This window comes from Lissotriton vulgaris, chromosome 2_1, assembly GCF_964263255.1.
Source record: "Lissotriton vulgaris chromosome 2_1, aLisVul1.2, whole genome shotgun sequence".
Taxonomy (NCBI): domain Eukaryota; kingdom Metazoa; phylum Chordata; class Amphibia; order Caudata; family Salamandridae; genus Lissotriton; species Lissotriton vulgaris.
In genome coordinates this window covers 1,809,827,372-1,809,851,403 of record NC_141687.1, presented here as the reverse complement: position 1 = coordinate 1,809,851,403, position 24,032 = coordinate 1,809,827,372, and the positions used below count along the sequence as shown (strand labels likewise).

The window sequence follows — 24,032 nt, the reverse complement described above, 5'->3', positions numbered from 1 at the left end:
CCAATAGAAAGCTCAGAATGGTTGGCGCCATTGATCATCGCGAGGAAATCGGACGGCCGTCTCCGCTTATGCATTGATTTAGGCGACTTAAATAAAAACATTGTAATTGATAAATTTCCTCTCTCCAGGATTGATGAACTTTTAGCACAAAGCTTTGGCATAAAATGGTTTTCTTCTATAGACTTGGCATCAGCGTACCATCAAATTCCCCTGCACGAGTCAAGTAAAAAACTAACAGCCTTTATAACTCCCTTTGGGTGTTATCAGTTCATAAGAATGCCGTTTGGACTGGCATCGGCAGCGGCCGTTTTTCAACGTCTGATGCATAAGTTGTTCAAGAGCATGGAATGTGTAACTTATTTCCAAGACGATATACTTGTAATGGGTAAAGCCAGAGAAGACCATGACAAAAGACTTATTTCTGTATTGAAAACACTTGAGTGTAATGGTTTGACAGCTGAGTTAAAAAAGTGCAAATTGGGTATGAACTCCTTGACCTATTTAGGACATGAAGTGGGTGCAAAAGGCATTTTTAAAAAAAAAAAGTTGGTTGAGGCAATTGAAAACGCTTCTATTCCCTGTTCTAAAGACGACCTTAGGTCATTTCTAGGGATGGTTGAGTTTTACTCAAAATTCGTGAGGGGTTTTGCAGGCAAGACTTTTAATCTTAGACAATTACTTAAAATAAGGGCGGAATTTGTCTGGAATGATGTGTTACAAAATGACTTTGTACTATAAGGAAAAAAATTGTTATTGCATTCCCTCTCCAAGCATTTGACCACACCCTGCACAACATAATTACTACTGACGCTAGTGGTAAAGGATTAGGGGATGTTTTTTCACAGTCTGGCAGTGATGGATTTGAAGTCACAATTGCTTTTGCACCCAGGTCTCTAACCACTCTTGAGGGGAAGTTCTCAGTTATTGAGAGAGAGATGCTAGCTGTTGTATGGGGTATTGGGAAGTTTAGACAATTTGTCTGGGGCACTAGATTCACCTTGCGGACTGATCACAAGCCCCTGCTAAAAATCCTTACCTCAGAGGGGATGTTGAAGGCCATTCCAAGACTTGCACGAATAAGTCTTAAATTACTAGGATATATGTATGATGTTGAATATCTTCCTGGCAAAAAGAACATAGTTGCCGATTATTTAAGTTGTTCTCCTTTACCTGGTTGTGATGATTCTTATGATTCTTTTGAGTCTAATGAGGTTGCTGTTATCCATGAGGACAATGATCAGAGATTAGTAGCCATCTCTAAAAAAGACTGGGAAGTGTGCTGTAACAAAGATGAGATCTTAAGCTCTGTCCACAACTATGTCATTAAAGGATGGCCACATAAATCAAATTTGATGGATGAGCTTAAACCATTTTGGGAAATCAAGGATGAGCTTTGTATAGACGATGCTGACCACTTGTGTAGAGGCGAGAGGGTTATTGTTCCTTGTTCTTTGAGAAGTAAAATTCTGTCTATGAACCATGAAGGTCACCTGGGTATCATGAAATTGAAATCAAGAGTAAAATTATCATATTGGTGGCCTGGATTGGATAAAGAGGTTGAGAGATTTGTCCAAGAGTGTGTTACTTGTGCTAACGCAGATAAATCCTTATGAGTATTTAAACCTACTCTTGGGTTAAGACATATTCCTGTTTATCCTTGGGAGGATTTAAGCATGGATTGGTTGGGTCCGGTTGAAAATTGTGAAGGCAGTGTTAAACATATCCTAGTTGTGATTGACAATTACTCCAGGTGGCCTGAAGTTTAAATAACTGAGAAGTTTGATGCTAGAGTTGTTGTTGCTTTCCTTCGCAAGTTGTTTCTGCAAGAAGGTGTTCCGAGGAACATTTTAACTGATAATGGTCCACAATTCAGATCTGAGTTTTTTTAATTTCTTGGAAAGGAACGGTATTACTCCTAAAAAGACACCTGTTTACCATCCCCCGGGAACGGCATTGTTGAGAGATTCAACAGGGTAATCATGGGGAGCATTCAAGCCTCTATTTGTGCGGATAAGGATTGGGAAAAGGAATTACTAGAAACCATTTGGGCCTATAGAAACACTCCCACTAGTACCAACTACAGCCCGTTTAGGATCCTTAGAGGTAGGGAGCCATTTACTAAGGATAATGTTGCGTGGAACTCTAAGAAAATTTGTGGGAGGTGGTCTCCTGCTTTAGTCCGTTCAAGACTAAGGAACATTCAAGATTCACACATTAGCGATTTTGGAAGGAAAAATATCACTATAGAGGCTGAGCTCAAAGTTGGGGATTGGGTCAGAATTAAACTTGACACCAAGGTTAAAAAAGGTCAAAGTAAATGTTCTAATCCTTTGCAAGTTGTGGAGTTATACTCGAAGTCTGCTAAGCTAAGTGATAACCAAGTTTGGCATCATAATAGGATGGCAAAATGTAAAGGGAACTTCTCTTGTTCTAAGGCCAACTCCGAACCTGACCCCTCTTTTGGATGGATGTGGGATGAGGTTTTGCGGGATGGTACTGCTGGGAAGGAAATTGTTAGATCTCCTACGATGATATGTTGGAGTCATCTCCGCAGTTGTCTGCTTCGTCTCCTTCTCTGTTGCCATCCTCTAGTTTGCCCACACTGCCTTCTACATCTGGTTGTAACCAGAATACCACACGCACTGGTAGGCAAATTAAGGTTCCCGCTCGTTTCAGAAGCTATGTGATGTAACTTATTTATGTTTGGTTGCCAATGCTCTTCTTTTGTTTTAGGGTATTGAAAGAGGGGGGTGTGGGTCTTATTGCAATGTTATTTTGCAAAGTTATTTTGCTTGTTTGTCTTATTACAATGTTATTGTGCAAAGTTATTTTGCAGGGTTTATTATGAAGATTTAATGCTCTTTTGTTTCTCTGTTAATGTAAAGAGGGAAGATGTGGTGTCGTGCTCGTGGTGCATTCTCCGGTTACCATGGAGTCGGATGATGCACCACAACCACACTCCAGAATGCAGGGAAAATATATGTTATTGACGGAGCCTGACAGGATAAGGACGTACCTGCTTGCTACCCAATAAACTGCACTTTTGGATACAATATTTGGTCCCTCATTCTTTACAGAGCCCATTTTTAGATACATTGTATACAATATTAGATTTAGCGCTGTGCAGGGGAAACCTAAACAGCAGTGAGATAGATATACAGGTCAAAAACTATAAAGTCTGTCCAACAGTGTCCGTTAGATGGCGCGAGCAATCTACAAAAGGCAAATCGCGCTCCACTGAGAAATTTTTGAAAAGGTAACCGAGACTTATGGGCTGCGCTGTATATTTGTTAACATTTGGAGTCGCCCTCCTTTTCGATAATGATGGGTACATTTCTAGGGCTTGTTAAAAATATTTATTTTTTAGGATGTTATTGTAGGTTCGGTTTGTGTGATGAATCACATGATGCGTTAGAGGGCGCGCACAGGCCATATTGTTCGTTAGACGAGGTAGAAATATCAATCTCACTTCGTTCTTTCTTATCCCCTCTCTTACCAGAGTTGCTTCCTCTCCTGGCTGCAGGAGCCCCGCCTCCACCGCTAAGATTCGATTCAATTCTCCGTGGAACTCATAGCCCCGCCCACAGAAGTGACGCAAAGCGTTTCCGTGGAAACATATCAACAAAAGATTGCGAGCACGCTCAACCACTGAATCCAGGAGTAGACGAAAGGTAAGAAGAAAGGGACCTAGAAAAGAGCAGGGCGGGGGAAATGTACAGAGAATGGGGGCAAATATGTGGAGAATGGAAAGAAGGCAAGCGCAGTGGATGTTAGTACCAACACCAGGAGAGGGATATTTTTAGACAGAGCGAGGTCATGTTCAGGAAGAGTATGTACGCAGAATGTACCGAGACTGAAGAGAAAGCCGTATTGTATACCACACAGTCTAGTTTTGATTTATGCCATTGTCCCACCAACCACTTCCTATTTCTTTATCTCACTGTTTTCCACTTTCTCTTTCCCCGTTGCTCCTTACTTTCTCTAGGGAAACATCTGATAAATACGTTCTGGTTACCTAGTACCAGTTGCCAGCGCCTAAAACCATTGCACAAAATTAGGTATATACAGATAGGTTGGAATCAAATACATAATTTGGACTCATACATATGGGCTACTCTGTAAAAGGAGTAAAGATCACACGGATATGACTTTGTGGCAGATATCAAGGGGACCAGGAAACAAGCTCTATTTTTATTTCCTTAACTTTCCACTCTCAAAATCTTCTACACTCCAAACTTCCAACAGAAACGCTTTCTCATCCTCAGTCCACCCTTGCTACTTCTCGCACATCTCCCCCCTAAGAAAACAACCCCTTCACATACTCCCATGTTCTTGTGTTTGTAGTTAAATCTAGTGAGCATGTTTTACACATGTTCATCCATGAAGGACCATATTTTAGCCACTTTTTCGACCACACATTTGACAGGCGTTTCTGTCCTGGGGAGAATTCTTTCTAATGTTATATGCACTTCCCAACCCAGTAACATATTAATTACTGTTTCAAAAAAGGGAGGGCGAGTGGGATATGTAGGGGAACAATTCAAAACACGAGGGCTTGTCCTCCAATATAAACGCTAATTAAACACAGAGAGTCCCTCTGTTATAAGAAGGTTTTTTTTCTTTCCACTTAGAGTTTTTTTAGGAAAATTATGAGTTTTCCTTAAATAACCCTACTTACCAGGTTTACCACTTGGTGGCATGCTTTATCATCGGTTTCTTCCTGTCCCTCTGCGGAACGGGGCGTGCTACGACCTACGGGGATGTGGGAGCACTTATGGTTCTTACTATGTCAGGGACATCTTAAGGATTTTCGGGACCCTGTGCCAAACGTATTTTGGGGGCCCCGGTTCGGGACAGCTTTGAAATCATGATCCAGTTTCCGCTCTTTCATGCCCTCTTTGGCCAGGCCACTGAGAGTGCACAGGCACACTAGTCCGTATTCTAAATTTGTTTATATCTAATATTTAGGGATAGTAAAGAGTGTTTTCAAAATTGTAACACAGCAGCAGCTCACCAATATTACTTTCAATAATCTCTGTGACATATGAATACGTGAGGTTTTGCTTTGATCTGAAAGAATGAAACATAAACTCAACATTTCTCAGCAAAATGTGTGTTTCAAATACCATTCTCCTTTCATTTTTATGAATATGGGTGATGTGTGAGAGTCTATTACAACCTGTTTAAGAATTATTCAAGTTCATCAGGGAAAGACTCTGCAGAACAGAGCTGGGTCTATCAGGGGGCCCCCTTGAAATGCTGGGACCCTGGGGCAAAGCCCACTTTGCCCATGCTTTAAAACATCTCTGTACTATGTGTAGATAAAGTGTTGTGGTATGAGTAGGGGGGGAAATAAGTTAAAAATACCTGGCTAGAAGGAACAGATTCTTTACTATTACCTGTATCTGGTATGGTTAAAATATGGGGAAACATTGGAACTTTTAAGGATATAATGTGCCTTAGTTCCACTGGTCAACATACTTTTAGTCCTATTCCAAGGGTATTCTTCAGGACCAAAGATTAGTCAGTTCCCTGGTACCACTCTTGCAACTCCCAATAGTTAGGAGGAAAATTAACAAATGTAGTAAAAGCATACACCACCCATTGGTGTCAATATCTCGAAAGATAAGTATTAAATATTAGTTGCCTCTTAATTGTAACATGAGACCATACGGGGGAAGAGACGCCTGTAGTCACACTTCCCTCAAGGCTACTCCCTTGCTTAAAGAAGAGTGCCCACCCATGCCGACAGATACATGGGCGGGCGCTCTCCTTTAAGCAAGGGAGTAGCCTTATCTTTCGAGATATTGGCACCGTTCCGCAGCTGGACAGGAAGAACCCGATGATGAAGCATGCCACCAAGGGGTAACCCTGGTGAATGAGGGTTATTTAAGGAAAACTCATTGTTTACCTAAAAAACATCTAAGTGGAAAGAAAAAAACCTTCTTGTAACAGAGGGGCTCTCTGTGATTAATTAGAGTTATTAATTACTGGACATCGTATTGGAAAATAGCATACATTTTATAAAACCCTGCAACCTTTTCTAGACGATTGTAGAGATAAACTCCCCCCACCCCCCAAACCTGTTTAATCAAAATAGGTTACATTTACAGCTCAAGGGATGCCACACAGCATTTTAGGATCCCTCTTACCTGTATTAGTTATTGTGCCACCAAGCATGTGATGCAGTTCTTTGCCCAGAGACTCCCCTTGTTCCTGACACCGGAAATAAAACTTACATCTCTGTAACGCCACATCTGTTGTTTTTTCCATATCTTGCCTCAGACGTTTTGATAGCAAACCTCTAGGCATTTAGGCAAGCAGACATTTCTGGTAACTCAAGCAGCTGCTGTAATTCTTTTAACCCTTATGCACCCAAATTAAGTTTTAATAAGAACAATTTCCATTGCAGACTGCAGCGTTCTGTCTACAGCAGAATAGAAGGAAACCCAAACACTCACTGGCAGGAACCCTGACGGCAGGATCATAACACTAAGAAGATAAACACTAAGCAGCTGTGGGCTGAAGGAGCGGATCCTGCACCAAGTCTTTGCCACTGTTGGTCTGTGAGTCAATAACGTGAACCTACATTGGTAAGTGTCTCATCCTTGTCCCCCACAGTAGAGAAAGCACGCTGGGACAGGCAGGTAGGGAAAAGAGGATTCTTTAGTCTTGCGGTTGACACAGTTGGTACGCGTCTTGCAGAGCCATGCTCATGCGTCCTGCCCTTCTGCCTTCCTGCCGTGTAATGCACTGTTCCATCCCTGTGGCCCCTATATATCCTGCCTTACCTCCAATGACCAACATCAGTTTCCATTGTCCACTACAGTGACTAGGGTGTGCAGGGGCCTAGTGACCTCCCTCATGTCTTAATTATGACCTTTACCTCCTTTGTCAACAAATGAACACATTTCCTTGGACGACAAGGTAGACGTTTGACGAAGAAGAGAGAAAGTGGACAAGAGAGGGAGAGAGAAAAAAACAACCAACAACAAGAACAGTAGCCACTTTTAATGCACCTCACATTTCTTCAATTACTCTTTTGGGCCTCTAAATCACCTGTGATGGGCTTGAGGTTTCTCAGGCATGATGTTGCCAGCTACCTGGCCTATCTTCCGCTTCCTTATCATAACGTGGTCCATCATCGGGGGACTGAGCCGCTTCCTCTCATTCCTCATCTTCCACTATCAGAAATTCTTTGAAATGTGAGCTGTTCTTGGTGATGGAATAGGGTCTTGCTGCTACTGTGATCATCGTTCCTTTAACACTCGTAATTGCCAATGGCTGGCTTGAGAATGGACTTTCTAATTTACATGTTTGATGCTAGCATGTGAGGACCAAGTCTCCGGCCTTCAGTCTGGAAGTGGTCGCATGACATCGGGCCTGCTTTTTCATCTTCTCCTTGACTTCCTGGTTACATGTGACTGTGACGATATGTTCTGGCGGTGCCTTGTTCTCAAGCTGAGGCAGACGAGTTCTGCTTTCCTTCTTGGCATTAGTTCAGACAGACACCACCCTGTGGAACTGTGTGGGGTGTTGCAGTAGTCACAACATGCCTGACACTGAGCTTGGCCAACTGAAATTTGCATCAGTTTGGCTCTTTGGACTTCTTATTTTATGTTTCCCATGAAACGTTACACAATGCTGTTGGCTTGGGGCCATAGTGGGGTTATTTTCCGATGATGTATCCATCTCTAGATAGGCAATGAATCTGCGAAATTCTTCTCCTGAGAATGGAGGTCATTTGTCGGTTTTGAGCATCTGGGGAGCGCCCCAGGCTGCAAATATTTCATCCATGAAGGTCAGTGTGGCTTCTGCTGAGGTGGACAACACTTAGCGCACTAGCGGGAAATGAGAATACTCATCAATGTTGACCATTAGGTATCTACCAGTGTCTAATGGCCTATAGAAGTCCACCGCTAGTGTCAACCATACGGCATCGGGGAGGTCCAACATGGGTAGATACTCTGGCTTAGACAGCCGCCCCATGTTCTGACAAAGATGACAGGTCGTAATCATCTCCTCTACCAGATGGTCAAGGCCGGGGAACCATACTTTTTCCCTCAACAATTGTTTTGTAGCCACCACTCCTCTGTGGCGTTCATGGGCTAGGCTGATTGTCTGTCCGCGAAGAGTTTGGTATGACTATTTTAGTGCCTCGAAGCAGTATCCCTCTCACTGTCTCAGGTAGTTCTTCTTGTATATGTTTAAATGCAAGAACTTCTTCTCTATTGACCCCTTCTCTCACTTTGCTGTTTCTGGTCACGTGTCTCCATCTCTGTTGCTTCATAATCTGTTTCACTGCTTCCAATGTGGCGTCTTTCATTGTTTCATTTATCAGGTCTTTCATTGTAATCTGCTTTGGAGTATTGTGTCACGACACAAAATTGATGTATTCCTCAGCCAAGGACTGTGTCTGTTTCATGCTATGCAAAGGGAGTCTCGACATGTAATTTGCAGGGTTGTGGTCTTTTCCTGGTCTGTGAATAATTTTGAAGTCATAGTCCATAAAACGTATCCCCCACCTCTCGATGCGTGGCAGTATTTTTGCATTTTGGTTGCCGTATATCGTAATTAGTGCTTGGCGATCTGTCACAATTGTGAATGGTTTCCCATATATGAACATGTGATAATGCTCACATGCCTATACTATGGCTAGGCTCTCTTTCTCTTGTTGAGAGTATGCCCCTTCTACCTCTGTGAGGCTTCTGCCTGCATATGCAACAATGGCCCTCAGTAAATCGCGACCAGGCCTGTGTTGAGCTAGAATGGCACCTAAACCCACCAGGCTAGCATTAAACGTGAGTTCAGTGAAGAGGGAGGTGTTGAAGTATGCAAGGTGATCCACTGCTGCGACAGCATGTCTGATGGCCGCAAATGATTTTTCACTCTCTGAAATTCAGATGAACTGTTGCCCTTTTTTGGTGGGTTCACAAAGTGGGGTGCTCACTGATAATAAATCTTTGCAGTAGCTTGCTAACTCTAAGAATGACTGCACTTCTGCAACATCCACCGGCTCCTGTGTCTTGTGCAGTATATTGACTTTGCTAGGGTCTAGCTATATTCCTTTCAGGCTAAAATGTGCACAAATAAGATGAGTCCCTCCTTCCCCAGCTCACATTTGTCTTCATTTAATGTCAGTCCAGCTTTTTCCAGGTGACTGCACACTTCCCTTAGTTCTGTGTTGTGCTCTTCTTTTGTGCGTCCGAATACTAGAATGTCATCACTGTAGTTCAGACAGTTCTTTTTGGGCCGTATTACTCTTCTAACCATTTTCTGAAAGATTTCAGCTGCAGATGACACACCAAAGTTTAGGAGTCTGTAACAAATCAATCCCTGGTGTGTGTAGAATGTGGTAATGCAGTGTGACTGAAGGTCAAGTTCCAACTGGTGATATCCTTTAAAAAGGTCTAATTTGGAGAACATGTAAGCTCCATTTAGGCCCCTGATCATGTCTTTCAAGTAGGGACCTGGGTGTCTTTCCCTTTCTATGGCAGTATTTGGTAAATGCATGTCTACAAAGATGCATATTTTTTGTGTTTTTATTCAGAACGGCGACAATGGGGGACACCCATGGAGTTGACTCTTCAGCATTTCAATAATGTCCTGTGCTAGGAGGCTCTTGAGTTCTTTCTCCACTGCTAGAAGGCTCTTGAGTTCTTCCTCCACCTGTATTTGAAGGTGCACTGGAATTTGGCGGTGATGCTGAACTACAGGTTTTATTGCTTCGTGGATGTGAAGAATGACCTGTGTGTCTTCCAGCTTTACATTTACTCTGAAAAGTGCTGGGTAGTCTCTCAAGATGCCGTGATGCTCTGACATATGGTATGTCATGGCCAGATGTCCCATTAGTTGTGCCGTGATGTTGCTAAGCAAACATGGTGCTGGGATATCTCCTCATAAGGCATATATCTCCATTTGAAATAACGTCTCATTATATGTGAGCGTCTTTTTAAACTTGTCTGAGTTAATTACTGGGCATTTGCATCCACATGAGTCAAACTTGGATAGCAATAGTTATGGCTTGATGCCAATTTTATCGTACTCTGATGCACATATGATGTTGCATGTGGCTCCACTATTGAGCACAAACTGCGCTGCATGACCTCCTACACTGAGATAATAAGTGATTGATAAGCGCCTGTTTACACTGAAACAATGTGTCCCCACACTAAGACCAAGGACTTACAGAGGCATGAACGCTAATGAGTAAGCGATGTGGGATGGAGGCATAAAGGTAAACAGGATTAGAGGGAGCAGAATAGCCAGTTTTTCAGAGAGCTCCTGAAAAGTTTCTCAGATGGTTCTGCTCTCAGATAGGGTGGTAGAGAGTTTCAGGTTTTCGAAGCTAGAAAGGAAAAAGAGCGTGCCCCCAGTCTGGCTATTCACCCGGGATAAATGCAAAAATACGGAAGAGGGACCCTGTAAACCTAAACTCAAGATAGGTAAGGGGAACAACCCACCAGGGAAGATAAATGTTACAAAAACATGAAAAGGGGCATCCCCGATGAATGAAAAACCATATTGATGAAATCAACCAAAGTCACCCACAGAACAGCTGAAATAATTTTAGAAAAATGTATTTTTAAATAATCATTTTTTTCATAAGATTCTCAGGACCAAAGTAAATTTAGGTCAACTTCTTGTGCATGAAAATTCATTAAGTTATACAGTCAAGGAAAAACATCAGCCCAAACACTAATAAAACACTAAAAGCATGTCACACAGTTCAGTCATTCTGATCATTCATCCACAAAACTCTCTATCACACAGACCATATAATCATACTCAATCAGAACATCAGAACGTCATACAGGAGGGAAGAAGCGCCGACGCGCGTTTCGGAAATAGAGAATAATTTAAGAAAGTCCTTCATCAGGGCGCATATGTTCAATCCAGAGATCTGCGATGTCCTTAAAGATCCAATTTTGTAAAGCAAAGTCAGTGTAGGTTTTTGTTCACATTCTCTATTTAGGGCTGATGAAGCATATCTGTAAGTGATGTTAAAACAAGTGCGAAGAATCCAGTTTGGTGTGCGGCGTAATCCTGGTATGCTCTTAATAGTTGAAATAAATATGCAAGATGGAAGAATTCAAAAGGTGTCCTCCTGTTAGTGGTGAAGAAACAGATTCAGAGAATTCAGTTTGGAGTGCAGCGTAGTTCTGGAATGTTCTTGGTACGTAGAATCGAATATGCAAAACTGAAGAATTCCACAGTTATCCTCCTTATACGCTTTCAGGAGCATAACTGTGAAATTCTTCTGTTTTGCATATTCGATTCTACGTACCAAGAACATTCCAGGACTACGCTGCACTCCAAACTGAATTCTCTGAATCTGTTTCTTCACCACTAACAGGAGGACACCTTTTGAATTCTTCCATCTTGCATATTTATTTCAACTATTAAGAGCACACCAGGATTACGCCGCACACCAAACTGGATTCTTCGTACTTGTTTTAACATCACTTACAGATATGCTTTGTCAGCCCTAAATAGAGAATGTGAATAAAAACCTACACTGACTTTGCTTTACAAAATTGGATCTTAAAGGACCGCGCAGATCTCTGGATTGAACATATGCGCCCTGATGAAGGACTTTCTTAAATTATTCTCTATTTCCAAAACGCGTGTCAGCACTTCTTCCCTACTGTATGACGTTCTGATGTTCTGATTGAGTATGATTATATGGTCTGTGTGATAGAGAGTTTTGTGGATGAATGATCAGAATGACTGAACTGTGTGACATGCTTTTAGTGTTTTATTAGTGTTTGGGCTGATGTTTTTCCTTGACTGTATAACTTAATGAATGTTCATGCACAAGAAGTTGACCTAAATTTACTTTGGTCCTGAGAATCTTATAAAAAAAGTGATTATTTAAAAATTAATTTTTCTTAAATTATTTCAGCTGTTCTGTGGGTGACTTTGGTTGATTTCATCAATATGGTTTTTCATTCATCGGGGATGCCCCTTTTCATGTTTTTGTAATATTCACCCGGGATACCCAGGCCAGCTTAGCTATGGAAGATCTAAGAACATGAGAAGGAGCATAAGGTTGGGTCAAGGAATGGAGATATTTGGGACCTTGCTGGGAGAGAATTCTGCAGCAGAAGCACATGGCTTTGAGGTTGATTCTTTTTACTACTGGAAGCCAATGAAGTTGGTTCAAAGCCGCAGAAGCAGAGCATCTCTAGGAAGATTGAGTACCAGGCGAGCCGCCACATTTTGTACTCTTTGAATCTTATTGAGGTTGACCTTGGTGGATCCCAAATATAGGACGTTGCAGTAATCAAGCTGTGAAGTTATTAGGGCATGAGCAATGGTTTTCCGTGATTCCAGAGGAAGTAGATCCAGGATTTTCCTAAGGTTCTTGAGGATGCCAAAACATTTCCCAGAGACATTGCTGATCTGCTTTTCAAAGGTGAGTTTGGAATCAAACCACACCCCTGGGTTTTTCACTTTGAGTTTGGGTTCTGGGAGTTGGCCAAGGTGTCCAGCCACCAGGTCAAAGTCCAGATCGAGGGGGCTCTACCCACTATCAAAATTTTAGTTTTATTTGTTTTATTGTTTTGTTTAGTTTCAGACAGCTTTCGGCCATCCAGGTGGCGACCTCTGACAGGCAGGATTTAAATTGATTTGCTGAAGCACCTTCGGACAGCGTACAACACTAATTGCACCTTCTGTCTGTCAATAATCTCTGCTAAGGGGCGGATGTATATATTAAACAGGGTGGGGCTAAAAATAGAGCCCTGCGGGACTCCCTTTGGCAGAGTAGAAATCTCAGATACCCAACGCTTTTGGGTAACCTGGTAGGTTTGATGCCAAAGAAAGGAAGTAAACCATTTGAGCGCCATGCCACCAACTCGACACTCCCCTATCCTCTGTACTAAGAAGTCATGGGAGACAGTGTCAAAAGCTGTGGTCAGGTCTAGCAGTATCAGAGCTGAGGTCGGACCTTTGTCAGCGCTCTGTTTCAGAGTTTCCTCTGCAAGGAGTAGGACGAACTCTGTAAAGTGATTAGCCCTAAAACCCAATTGGGATGAATGGAGCAGGTCATTGGATTTAATGGAGCAACTTGGCAGATTATTCACGTGTTTTTCGTGGATTTTTGTACCGAATGTCAGAAGGTTTAACCACAGAGCCAGTTTTCTGAGAATAGAACTCTCTGAGAGAGCTTCTGATGAGCCTGTTGCATTGTTTTAGCGCTAGTTTGTGGCGAGATGGGCTGGTCGGACTATAGTCTTTTCTCCAGTCATGTTCGAGATGCTTGCAGGGTTTCCTGGCTTCTGCTTATTGCTCATTGTACCAAGGATAAGAGGGGAGGGTTCTAGGATTCCGTTTTGGGGTTTGAGGTGCTATATCGTCTAAGGTCTAGGTTAGCCATGTGTCTAGATTGTTGGCCGCTAGATCTATCTCTAAGTCTTCGCCTATACTAGTATTGGAAGTGGCTAGGGCAGTTGTAAGGGTTTCTGAGTTGACTTTGGCCCATTTCCTAGAAAGGACAGACTGGTTCTTGTGTGCGCAGTGGAAAGATGAAATAGGGATCTGACCAGGGCAGGGTAATAGGGCTTTCCACTAAGAGAGATGGAAAGTAGGAAAAAATGGGATCTAACGTGTGCCCTTTGGCATGTGTGGATTGGGACACTAGTTGGGGCACATGGACGGTTTTTAAGTCTCTTATTAAAGAAGTTGCTCCTGGGCACAAGTTATCTTCAAAATGATGGTTGAGATCACCTCAGACTAGAAGCTTATTGTGGCGTACAGAGAATTAGGTGATGGTATCAACAATGGCTGAGATAAATGTAGTGGCCTACCGGGGGGAGGAGTGGATGATAAATCAGAGGTCCACCTGAGAGAGTTAGATAAAAGTGAGCTGCCTCACATTCGACCGTGTCCACCTCATGAAAGGTGCACTTGAAGGTGAGTTTATTATAATTACAATGCCTCCACCACGCTGGGAGGGAGGTCAGACTTTGATTCTCATAACCATTTATGTTTAGCTCTAGCGCAAAGTGACAGGAGTAGTATTTTGAGTGGGAACCGCCTACCTGCATAGAATTCACACAGTCCCTCAGTGGTGCTGGAGCTATGTTTCTGAGTTTGAGAGCGGAGTGGTAAATTCATTGGTGGTTCAAATGGTATTCTGGCCCCAGACCCTGGACGGCTGTGGACAGGCGCAGACGGGCTTGCCTTTGGTGCGCCAGCAGCGTGCTAGCTGAGAGCGCCCTCTGCGCTTCTGCATGCCGGCCATACTAAAGTAGGCCGCCTCGGGAGAGGCATGGGAGTTCTCCAGCCAATCCGGAGAGCAGGGGGTGAGCAAAGCAGACACTAACCAGGGCCTAGTAACCTCGCACACGTCAGGAGAGCTTCCTCCCCTGCATGGTGCTACTAGTAAAGAAAAGCGACCTAAAATAAAAAAGACAACTAAAGCGTGATAAAGGTAAAATGAAGCACTACTTAAAGGAAGAAGGGGGTCAGACAACTCCCTACACTTCTGCATTGCTGCAAGGAAAGAAATATGTATTAAAACACAGATCCACATTTTCTCGATGCCTTGTTCATCTACTAAATGTATGTGTTTCGATGTCTTCCTGAAACTGCGTCCGCCGACATGAGGTATAGGCATTCATTTGTTTGCTATAGTGAGGTGGTGTCGGAGTCCGCTGAGGGACTGTGATTGCCTGTTTCCATGTGTCTTGAATGATGTCTCGACTTGGCCTTCAGTCTGTCAGATTAACCTCTTCCTGGCATATGCTTCTGCCTCTACACACACTCGCAAAATGATTTTCCCTGTTCTGTTTCTGGCACATCTGTCCCATGGCTGGGGTGGCGCCACTGTGCGGGTACGCCAGTCCACAATGATAGCATGTTCTCTCATTCTTATGCAGTGGTGGTGTCTGTTTGGAGTTGCTGGTACTGCTTCATGCCACGCTGTGGACTTGTTCCATTGTTCTTGTTCTTCCACTCTCCATATTGATTGCATGTGATGTGGCTCTGGCATCCATCTGTGCCATGGCCAGTACTTTCTTTAGCGCTTATGTTTTCCTATTTATTTTGGTGATAAACCCAGTGGAGTAGCACCCTTCAGTGATGTGCAGTCGTATAAGCACTGCGAGGCACCTGGGCGGTTATGCGCTATACAAATGCAATTTTTCATTTCATTTCATTTATTGCCTCCTTGTTGTTGAATTTGTCAAATTCATTGTAAGTTCAAGTTTTCGCAATGTGGTTGTGAAGTCGTCCCGTGTTTCGTCTGCTTTCTCGCATGCTGTGTTGAATGTATACCGTTCATAGTCAACATTGCGCTTTGGATGTAAACTGTCTGTGAGGCATACATTTTATAAGGCATTTTTACGTGGTGAAGGACTCGTACAGGAATATTATGAGGAGATCTTCTACGTCATAGCAGACTAAATTGAGGACTAGGTCTTTGGCCTGTTCATCTGAGTGACCTTTGTAAGTGGCTCGCAGGTAGCGCTCAAATAGTCTGATCCATTTTCCCACGTTGCGCCTTTAGTTTGGGAGTCAGAAACATCGAATGGCGGGGGCATAAAAAAACTGTGCCAGGGATGCCCTCTTTGGTCATCGTGTGACCCATGCAGCTGTCCTGTGTCTCAGCCACTTCTTTCTTGCTTTTCCCCTGCTTCACCAGCTCTTCCTCCATCTTTTTGTGTTGTATGTGTCTTTAACAATGAGTTGCCTGACTTCAAAATGGCCACTGGCATTCAAGTCTATGATACTTCAGGATTTCCTTGTTTTAAAATGGCTGCTCCCATTGACTCGCATCGGGAGATAGGCACTGACTCAAGTATGACCCCAAGTTCTCTGAAGATCTTCCGTTATTTTGTGCCTGCAATGCTTTCTGGGATACTCTTTATTCTGTATGCGGTCACGCTTGCTTCTGGACTGCCGCAAGGGCTTCTGGGGTGTGCTCCGTTTTTTTTGTCAAGATGTACGCCTTGGTGCGCTTGGCAGTGGTGAAACTTTGGCGCGGGAGGCCTCCCTGAGATCGCACTCAACTGCGAATGGACTCCTTGTGGGGTGGGTCCTGTACTACAATATGCTGATGTCATGCTTTCTGATCCCGCCTCATCGCCATTCGTCACATCCCTGTCCCCCACAGCAGAGAAACACACTGAGACAGGCAGTTTGGGAAAAGAGGATTCTTTATTTTTCCTTTGGACACAATTGGTACAAACCTTGCAGACATATGCTCATGCATCCTGCCCTTCCGCCTCCCTGTCTTGAAATGTACTGTTTCCTCCCAATGGCGTCTTTAAATCCTGCCTTGCCTCCGCTGACTGTAACCAGTGTCTGGTGTCCACTACAGTGACAAGGGTGTGCAGGGTCCTAGTACTGCAGATACTCTGCATCAATGAGTGCAATGATCCATAGACCATGTCTGCTTGATACTCTGCAGTAGAGAGACTAAAGATCCCCAGGTCGTGTCAGCCTGATATTCTGCAGTGGAGAGACTAATTATCCCTAGGCCATATCTGCCTGATACTCTGCAGTAGAGAGACTAAAGATCCCCAGGCTGTATCTGCCTGATACTCTGCAGTAGAGAGACTAAAGATCCCCAGGCCGTGTCTGCCTGATACTCTGCAGTAGAGTGACTAAAGATACCCAGATAGTGTCTGCCTGATACTCTGCAGTAGAGAGGCTAAAGACACCCTGGCCGTGTCTGCCTGATACTCTGTAGTAGCGAGTCTAAAGAACCCCAGATAGTGTCTGCCTGATACTCTGCAGTAGAGAGGCTAAAGACACCCTGGCCGTGTCTGCCTGATACTCTGCAGTAGGGAGACTGAAAATCTCCACGCCATGTCTGCCTGATACTCTGCAGTAGAGAGACTGAAGATCCCTAGGCCGTATCTGCCTGATACTCTGCATCAATGGGCGCAAAGATCCCTAGACCATGTTTGCCTGATACTCTGCAGTAGAGAGACTAAAGATCCCCAGGCCATGTCTGCCTGAACCTTAGCAGTAGAGAGACTAAAGATCCCCCAGCAGTGTCTGCCTGATACTCTGCAGTAGAGAGACTTCAGATCTCTAGAATTTGTCTGCCTGATACTCTGCAGTAGGGAGACTGAAGATCCCCACGCCTGATACTCTGCAGTAGAGAGACTGAAGATCCATAGGCCGTGTCTGCCTGATACTCTGCATCAATGAGCGCAAAGATCCCTAGACCATGTTTGCCTGATACTCTGCAGTAGAGAGACTAAATATCCCCAGGCGATGTCTGCCTGAACCTTTGCAGTAGAGAGACTAAAGATCCCTCAGCAGTGTCTGCCTGATACTCTGCAGTAGAGAGACTTCAGATCTCTAGAATTTGCCTGCCTGATACTCTGCAGTAGAGAGACTAAAGATCCCCAGGCCATGTCTGCCTGATACTCTGCACTAGAGAGACTAAAGACACCCTGGCTGTGTCTGCCTGATACTCTGCAGTAGAGAGACTAAAGATCCCCTAGCCGTGTCTGCCTGATACTCTGCAGTAGAGAGACTTCAGATCTCTAGATCTTGTCTGCCTGATACTCTGCATCAACTAGCACAACGATCCCCAGATCATGTCTGCCTGTACTCTGCAACTGTCAGCAAATGAACCTCTCGCCTTGTCTGTCTGATACTCTGCAACAGAAAGAGTAAAGAGCCCTAGATCATGTCTAATATGCTGCAGTTGACAACAAAGTTTCCTAGGCTATGGCTATCTAATACTCTAAGCTCCTAGTCGAGGGTGCCCTGGCTCTCTGCAGCTGAGAGCAGAGAACCCCAGGCCATGTCTGCCTGAAACACTACAGCAGAGAGAAACAACCCCCAGGACATGGCTGCCTGATACTCTACAGCTGCCAGCAAAGATCCCCAGGCCATGTGTTGTTTGAAACTCTGCAGCTGCGAATGTAGATTCCAAATCCATGTCTGTCTGATACTTCACATCCTATTTTTTTTATTTTTTTTAAAATATATTTTTATTGCAGGAAACACGTATAATTACAACATTGGCACCTGAAGTGTAATCTAAATCAGTGCTGGTGGTATTGATACTACTTCTATACACGGCCATTCAGCCCACAACCCGGGGGTCGGGCGGCGTGTGCCATTCTTCTGTTGTGTATATCCCCTCACTCTCGCAGTATATCACAGGCGGTAGAATAAATCTCTTCTGCTTTTTCAAGCACCCTAACCAACGTATCCCCCCTCCCTCCTTCCGTCTCACCCCTCCAGAGGATTAAAGTGTCTTTCATCATGGTACAGAACTCAAGCGTTTGATGGAAGCGAGTGTCGCTCCTCTTCCTCTATCCCCCGCCCTCCTCCCCTCTCGTCATCGGTAGCCTATCCTGTGGTTGAATATCATGTGATATAAGCCGTAGTTCTCTATGTTGGGTACAATCCGGTAATAGCATGTTATTGGGATCCAGGCTGTCCCTCATCTGTACTGTCTGAGTCAGTATGTGTGTTATGGTCGCGCAGGGCCTGCACTACCGTCTCCCAAGCCTGCGCCGCCTCTAGGGCCCGCTCATCTCGCCGCCGCCTCGCCTGTTGGAATCTCAATGTACTTTCACTCCCCGCCCACTTGAGAAGTTCATTGCGCCATTTAGTGCCCGTTGGACCAATACGCGCCTTCCAGTTTCTGGTGATTTCCCGTTTGGCCAGAAGTAATCCTAAATCGATAAATTTACTAGTAATTTTGTTTTTAGGGGTATGTGGAAACCAGTGTAGTATCCCTACCGCCGCATCCATCTGCAACGATCTTCCAGTCACTTCGGTCAGCGTGTCTCCTACAAACAACCAATAGGAGGTCAGCGTAGAACAGGACCACAGCATGTGGAAAAGGTCCGCTCTGGCCGTCCTGCATCTAGAACAGGCTGCCGTCTCCAGGTAGAAATATTTCTGTAACTTCTCCGGGGTCAGGTAGGCTCTATGCAATATATAGAAGTGGACCAGTTGAAATCGGGTGCTTCGCGTTCCCTTCCAGGCCCGCTGCAGTAGCTGGGACCACGTGGACTCTGGAATTTCCTTCCCTACATCAGCCTCCCATCGGGCTTTAAGAACCGTTAGGGGGGCCAATCTCTCATCGACCATTCTGGAGTATAAGCACGACACTGCTTTAATTGTCCCCGCGGACATCATGACATATTGACATGACGCCGATATCTGTGGTTCCTCGTGTCCAGTTCTCCAGTGTGCTTGGAGTGCCCTTGTGACCGCCGCATGGAGCAAAAAGTCACCCAGAGGGACGTCATAGCGATCTAGAAGCGCCTGGAAGGGCAGTAGTGTTCCATCCTCGTAGAGGTCGCCTACGGTCTGCACACCCATTTCTTCCCAAACACCCAGTCGAGACCAATCTCCGCCGTGGGGCAATGCAGTAAGCATTCCCAGCGGGATCTCCGGGGCATAGGGTCGCGGTCTGCCCAGTCTGCGGTGCACTCGGTTCCAGCACGAACGTATGGTGCTTTCCTCCTGAGTGAGGTCTCTCAACTCGAGCTTCTGTTGCAGCGCAATAAACGATAAAACATGTCTGGGTATGCCACTGCCCCGTGATTCCTCCGGGCCTCGAAACTCACGTGCCACCTCCTGGGTGTAGGACTGTAACTGGGCTGCCAAATAGTACATCTCAAAGTCAGGTGCCGCTAACCCCCCCTCCGCTCTCGGCCTCATCAAGGTCCTAAGCGCCACTCTACGGCGGCCCGAGCCCCACAGCAACGTCACTATTATAGAGTCCACGCCTTGGAAGATGGATCTGGGTATCCATATCGGGAGTGTCCGGAAGTAGTACAATAGGCGGGGCAGTGCCACCATCTTTAACAGTGCTATTCGCCCTGCCACCGATAGGGGCAGGGTAGACCAAAAGGACATGCTACCCTTAAGCGCCCGGATGCCCCTGGAGATGTTACCCTCCAGTACGTCAACAGGGCGATGGTAAATATACACCCCCAGATACTTAAAACAAGCCGGCTCCCACCTAATCTCTCTGTGAATGTCCGGCCAGGGGCTATCTCTGTGGATCGGAAAGAGGCAGGTCTTAGCCCAATTCACCCGGAGTCCCGACACCTCACCAAAAGTCGTGAGAACTGAATCTGCTCCGGTTAAGGCCGTTCTAGCGTCTTCGAGGAAAAGCAGTAGGTCGTTAGCATATAGGGAGATATATTGGTGGCCCGTCGGAGATTGCAACCCCCTGTAGTGGGCCCCCGTACGGATCGAGATAGCCAGCGGCTCCACCGCTAGGGCGAATAGCAACGGGGACAGCGAGCAGCCTTGTCTCGTGCCCCGTTCCACTGGGTATTGCTGAGATATCAGCGGGCCCGATTTCACCCTAGCCACCGCCGAGGCGTATAACACTGTGGTCCATCTCAGGAATCCCTCACCTAGACCAAACCTCTCAAGGACCCTGTGAAGATACCTCCATTCTAGGCTGTCGAAGGCTTTCTCCAGGTCTATCGAGAGGATCATAGGATCGGGAGCATCTGCGTGATCATCCTCCAAAAGTCTAAATAAGCGTCGGATGTTCATCGTAGTGTTGCGTTTGGGGATAAAGCCCGCCTGGTCGGTATGTACTAGAGAGCTCATGTGTTCCAGCAGTCGTGCGGCCAGTATGCTGCTCAAGATCTTATAGTCGACCGTGAGCATTGAGAGCGGTCTATAGGATGCCGGTTCCGCTCCCTCCGGATCTGGTTTAAGTAGAGGAACCACCAGGGCCTCTCGCATCGAGCCCGGGAGTCGTCCCAGGGCCTTCGCCTCTTTGTAAACCCGCAGGAGTTTGGGGGCTATGATATCTATGTATGTGGTATAAAACTCCACAGGTAGGCCGTCAAGGCCCGGCGTTTTATTACGTGCCATTTTTTAAATCGCGCTTCTGATCTCACCCAGCTCCACATCCCGTCCTAGCTCTTTCGCCTGTTCCGACTCCAGAGCGGGGATCGGCAGATCCCTCAGGAAGGTGTCCGCCGTGGAAGTGTCCGGCGGCAACCGACTGCGATATAGCCTCTTGTAGTAACTCCAGAAGCAATTAAGGATCTCGGGTTGAGTATAGACCTCCTCATTCTCTGCCGTCCTCATTGCCACAATGGGCGAGGTTCGTCTCGTGGGGTTAGCAAGCCACGCCAGCAGCGCACTCGATTTGTCACCCTCCGCCAACGATCTGGTCAGGTAATCTTTGTGGTCATAACTGCGTAGGCGCTCTACCTCCACAGCCACCGCCTCCTTTGCCGCCAGGGTCTGCTGTTGAAGTTCTGGGCGGCCAGGGCGTGAGAGTTCCAGCTCGCGGAGGACTCGATCAGCTTTGGCCAGGTCCTCTAGGAGTACACGGCGCACTCCAACTTTTTGCGTTATACAATAGCCTCTAATCACCACCTTAAAGGCGTCCCATTCCGTGGCTCTCTCTGCAGTCATGCCCTCGTTAATCTCAAAGTATCCCGTGATCTTGTCCTCTAGGGCCCCGCGGAACACCTGGTCTTCCAGCAGCTCGGGCCGCAGTTTCCAGGTAGGCACACGTGGTGCACACTGGAGCCACCGGAGATCAATCAGTAATGGATTGTGGTCGGAGATTGTCCTCGTCAGGTATTCAGACCGCACTGCCGAAGAAGCCACCCCTCCCGACCCCAATAGGCTGTCCAGTCGCACATGCAATTCGTACATGCCCGAAAAGTGGGAGTAATCCCGAGTGTGCGGGTGGTGTGCTCGCCAGATGTCCGTCAGTCCCCACCTAGTCTGCCAGTTTAATCTGCCCTTGGCCACCCGATGCGTCGGGGAGTCCGGGAGGGGAGGATGAGATCTATCTAGGCCAACGTCTAGCACCAAATTAAAGTCGCCCCCTAGCAGGATGGGTCCCGAGAGATAGCGGGCCAAGGAGCCCGACAGCACATTTAGAAAGGCGATTTGGTCCACGTTAGGCGCGTAAATGCAGCAAATATTTAAATCTCTTCCCCCTAATTTCCCTGCCAACGCGACGTATCTCCCCTCTGGGTCTACAGTGTGGCTATCAACCTGCAAGGGTACTCCCGCCTTTATCCATATCAGCGCGCCTCTTGCGTAAGCTGAGTAGGTGGTGCAGTATACCTGGCCTCGCCATCTACGCTGTAGCGCAATTCCCTCAGATTTGGTGAGATGTGTTTCTTGTAGCAGCGCGATCTGTACTCCTCTGCGCACTAGATAAGCATGGACCTTATGCCGTCTGGACATGGTGTGCAGACCCCGTACATTCCAAGTAATACATTTTAGATTTGATAGGTCAGCCATTGTCCCATGTCTCGTCTTCCTGTCCCTCTGAGCACAATACAGCTATGGGGAAGTACCCACTGAAATCCCTACCGATGACGAGTCCCCCCCTTAACAACTGTGAATCAACTTGCAAACATGAACCCCTTTTCAACCCCCCCAGAACAGGTTCCAAATAGTGCCATCTAGTCCCCATCCAAACTGTACTCTCTATAACCTCCCCTCCTACTAACCTAACGGTAGCCACCGTAGGTGTGCCTTAAGGGCAATGTGGGGGCCGAGCGACAACGCGGGGTCCCTCTGCAAGCCGCATCGCGGCCGAGCTCGATGGCATCAAGGTCTATAAAGAGAGTACCTGCGACCAGTGCTTAATTTGTAAAATTTGAAGTGCAGGTGCTCAAATGTTTGTCGAAGGCCACACCTACTTTTCTCTGGCTCCACCCACTGCCTCGACTGGCTCCACCCACTTACTCTATTAGCTCCATCCACAACTGCGAAAAGTCAGATTTTAAACCCGATCTGAATTTCAGCAAGGGAGCCTTCCTCATAGTAAGGTTTTGACAGGTTCCCCTGCCCTGTGAACATTTTGAAAAAGATTAAATCAAATGTGCATTTAAAGCACAATTTTGGATTAAATGAGCTAAAATCACTAACGCATTGAAAAGGGACAATGCCAGTGCTATATGTGCTGATTTGGGGAAAGGACAATACAGAGGTATGTCATTTTTAACAAAGTCCAGGCATGCCACCCCTTTTATATATCCCTAACCCCGTAAAGCATATTGAAGGTATGAAATATTGTTACAAGGAGCAAATTAAAATGGTGAAGAGAAAAAGATGAATAACAAAGAGGAATGTACTTTCTGCTTGAGCAGCAAAGAAGAGGAAGTTGTCTCTCGTATTCACGACTAAATATCCAAGGACAGTGATGCCATAGGACCCTCTGTGATATGTGATTTTGAACACCTAAGGGTCGATTCACAAAGGGCCTCCGCACTCCCGGCAGTCGTGGAAGAGGGGCACACTCGTGACGGGACCTCCTCACTGCAGTTACTCATTGCAGAGGTCCCACAACGAGTGTAGAGGCCCCCACCATGAGTGCAGGCACTGTTGACACAACTGAGGGCCTCTGCCAAGAGTGTGAAGGCCCTTTGTGAATCGGCCCCCTCGTAAGTTAACTTTACTGAAGTATTGATCTTCTCATGGTCTGAGGAATTTCTTAGTTTAAATACCCTTGTGAAATTTTGCTGCTATAATGTAAGTGAAGTAGTGTGGCTCACTGGTTAGAGGCGGCAGACCCGAGAGCAGAGGACGGCCCGGGACCAGGGTTCGATTCCCGGCGCGGCAGGTTTCTGGACCAGGGTCAGCGGACTCGATAATTCTCTCTCCTCGGTGCCCACTCTGATCAGCGATTACACTCGGCAACTCTGGGCATTAGCTTGCCTCATCTTCACTAACGGCCCCACCAGACCGCCGGGGATGCCTGGTCTCACCCTGGAGATACCCATTAAGGGACCATCTCTCAGGGAAGCCAGGAAGGGTTTCGCAGCGGTCGAAGCGCCTTGGGACCCTACGGGTAAGTAGTGCGCTATATAAATGCCAATACATTTACAGTGTAATGAAGAACCAGATGTAATTCAGCCTCCAGTCTTGAACTGAAATCATTTTGGACTGTAGGTCCCCATATGAAACAAAAGATAACCATCATCACAGAACCTTGACAAAGGACAGCCTTTACAATCAAACTAGGAAAGCTAGAGTGTAACAATTGAATTGTGGGGAAAAAAACAACTCTGTTAGGATAACTGCTAGCTGAGTTCACATCA

The 24,032-nt window shown here is 45.9% G+C and overlaps 1 protein-coding gene across 2 annotated transcripts in view; it reads left to right on the top strand.

Annotated features, from left to right (window-relative positions):
• The first annotated feature begins 3,554 nt into the window (after nucleotides 1–3,554).
• CFAP161 (cilia and flagella associated protein 161) overlaps nucleotides 3,555–24,032 on the top strand; it is a 122,009-nt gene continuing 101,531 nt past the window's right edge. The window contains exons 1-2 of one of the 2 annotated variants that reach the window (XM_086958949.1): nucleotides 3,584–3,671; nucleotides 6,413–6,593. The gene's annotated coding sequence lies outside the window, so the exon portion shown is untranslated. Of the gene's footprint in view, nucleotides 3,672–6,412; nucleotides 6,594–24,032 lie in introns of both variants that reach the window. The other variant, XM_086958950.1, reaches the window with a different exon arrangement.